At 38.3% G+C, this 3,137-nt stretch overlaps 1 long non-coding RNA gene across 1 annotated transcript; it reads right to left on the bottom strand.

Annotated features, from left to right (window-relative positions):
* Positions 1-475: 475 nt before the first annotated feature.
* Positions 476-2,913, bottom strand: LOC115280931. Its single transcript, XR_003903998.1, has 3 exons — positions 2,857-2,913; positions 887-1,068; positions 476-580 (listed from the first exon to the last, which is right to left on the bottom strand). It is a non-coding gene; the product is annotated as an uncharacterized LOC115280931 (long non-coding RNA).
* Between the last annotated feature and the right edge of the window lie 224 nt (positions 2,914-3,137).

Below are 3,137 nucleotides of genomic sequence, written 5' to 3'. Positions count from 1 at the left end.
ACAAACATGGATAAACAGAGTCTATTTGTTATTGATTTCTCTGCTTCAGACTTACTAAGAAATGTATTTCAGAGTCTAGGAATAAGTCAAACATTGCTCAGCTTATGTTTTAAAATATCCTGCATGGTAATTTCTTAGACAACGCTTCCCTGCATGGGTGCAGATTTGCATCTGTGGAATTTTGAGCCATTGTTCTTTGTTTGGCCCTTTAAGTCTATACGGGTTAAAACGATGCCGGCTTCCACACAACTGCTTCCCTAACCTGTGAAGATACCCACTCCCTCCCAGGGCCCAGCCCCTCGTCCTCCAGGTGGAGCACGCCAGAGCTCTCAGGAGGCTTGGTGGCGAGCACCCCACACCCAGGCACCCTCCCCGGACCTGCTCCCTCTGACGAGCATCGTGCTGAGAGGGAAGCCTGCACAACCCCCCTCTGTCGTCTCTAACTGACGCGTCATACTAGAAATGACTGCAGTTCTAAAAGAGTTATGCTATTTTATTGCAAATAATAGGTCTTGATGTCTTCCACACTTTCAAATCACAGGACAGACCAAGACTCGAGAATTTCCTGCGATCCTACTACCTGAAGGAAAATAAATCAGGGTATAAAGCTTTACAAAGAATGAGTGTTAATACCACCCCAAATTAACACAATTAGTGAAAACAAAGCAGCGATACCTCACGTTAAACCCTCAGTCTGTGATTCTAGACCTCTCTACTTTTTAAACACATTAGAATGTTTTATTTAGAAGAACAATAGTATCTTAATGTTTAATCCTCTCCTACATGAAATTTGAGGGAGAAAAAATATGTATATTTCATATTGGTCCAGGAACCTTTTTATATTTTAGTCATCTTAAGGCAAAGAGCCACACTTCCAGTTACTTACCCAGAAAGCATGTCAGTCCCCATGGAGCAGAACTGGAATTTCTTTTACTTGCTCTGAACTGCCTTTGCATTTGGGAGAAGGGAAGAATCTTGGTTTAGACGTCATTGTCCTTCCTCACATGCTGAGTAAGAATGTTCATATATTTTGCAAAATAAGACCAAGGGTCGCCCTTGAACCTATATCTAAAATTGTGATATGGAAGAGAAATATAAAAATAAAAGTGCCTACAAATACAAACGTTCTTCTACTATAAAATTAAAATGGCCATTCCTGCTAGTTCTGCTTATAAACTCCACGCATTTCCAGACGTTGTGCTTCCTTCCTAATGTCTCTCTGGAGTTGGGACCAGCTGCTCCTGTTACTTAAATGTTTGATAGGAAAACACCTGGAAATAAATGGCTTCCACAGGGAAATGTGTTGTGCATTCGCCAAAAAAGAAAGGGAGACATGAAAATGGCTACAAATAAGTAACTTTGCTACCCCACTAAAAAATATTAATAACATATACAGTAGAGATTTCATATATGTAGCAAACCTAACTTTCATAGAAGCCTGACTCTTTAATAAGAATGCAATAGTCAGCTTTACCGCTTTTATTAAATCCAATATGAATGCTATGGTTGACTTCAACTGTTTTTTTAATCCAACCCTCAAATCTAAAAGTATATAGGGCCAATGAATTAAATCTGCAATAGTTAGCATGTATCTCCGAAAACTATGCTTTGGAGAATTTATATAAAATTTTCTGCTTTGAACTTACACTGAATCTGATACCAAAATCCTAACCTATTCTCTTTCCCTTCCTTCTTGAGTCAGCAAGTCCAAACACAAAATATAAAGGGCCAAATTATGAGGAAAAATAACTCCCTGAACCTTAGGATTTCATTATTTGTTCCAAGTATGATGTATAGTATCTTAACTAGGTGTCCAGTATGAACCAGTATCCAACAATTTTACTTTTGCTACGCACACACACAGGCAGATTGTATAATCTATAGAAAATGTCAGGAAGTAGACATAGCAGATAGTAGTTTCTGCTGGGGTTGGAACTGGAAGTTGAGAGGGACAGAATTTGTAATTTTGCTCCTGTGGAATTTGTTTGACATTTAAAACAAACACAACACTAAACAAAAGGAAGAAAACTGATTTTGCTACTGATAGCCATGGAATGAAATGGCTGCGGGTGACAATCATGTCCCCATGCTCAGGCCCCATATTCCGTGTAGCACATCCACTGTTTACTCATGTGTCATCACTTGATGCCCTGTGACAACCCTCCACTGTTGGTAGGACAGACACCCTCATTTCATTTTACCAAGTAGTACAATGAGGATCTTGAACAATTTCATACAGGGATGCGATACGTAGGAATTGGATCCTGACTTTCAAGCAGAGCTAAATAAATGCACAGTTGTTTCTTCTACATCTTGCCTCTAAAACAAAACTGCCAACCTTGCTGGAAATATTTTGGTGAGAAAATGCTGGAAATATTTTGGTGAGAAAATGCTCAGCTGAAAGTGTGCCAGGAAGCAAAGTGAAGTCAACAGGTGTTTCAAAAATCTCTTTAGAGAGAGCCACTGACAAAAAAAAGATAAATTTTGATCATCATTTGTGGAGTCGGATTAACAGTGACTAAGCAAGTTTTAGCAGCTCAGTGTATTTTGAGCAAGCAGTCACTGCTGCCAACTATAGTTCTTCCATATCTTCAGTGATGCATTATTATTATTATTATTAATTACTATCACTACTATTTGTGTCTTACCCTCATTTTTTTAGGTTAGGAATGTTTTAAATTAGTTTCCTTTTTTTTTCAATTTATGCCTTTCTTCCTGGGTGCCCCTTGGCCTTTGAGTTCTGGCAGGCTTTCAATCACACAAAGATTCATTATGACTTTACAGCATAATTATTCAGTGTGCAATTTGTGCAGTCTATGACTATTCTGAAATATTCATGAACATTAATTGTTTTACCTGGATAATAGATCTCAGCAACAGCATATTCTGATTAGGGTATCACTCACATTTACAATACGCCAACTTGATCTTGAGCACCACATACATCTGGAGCACTCTGCATGGTGACATGGATATGAAATGCCATCAAGTGTCCGCCTTCAATGAAACAAGACAAACAATAACACAGAAATTAAATAATAATTTATTAAAAAGGCTCAATGTAGTAGGTGCCAAATGACTTACCATAAGAATGACAAGCTGTTTTGATACTTCATCACAGGCCAAAACGAAAACAA

Source organism: Suricata suricatta, chromosome 16, assembly GCF_006229205.1.
Source record: "Suricata suricatta isolate VVHF042 chromosome 16, meerkat_22Aug2017_6uvM2_HiC, whole genome shotgun sequence".
Classification (NCBI taxonomy): Eukaryota; Metazoa; Chordata; class Mammalia; order Carnivora; family Herpestidae; genus Suricata; species Suricata suricatta.
Note: the sequence above shows the minus strand (reverse complement) of the source record. Positions and strands in the feature narration are given on the sequence as shown.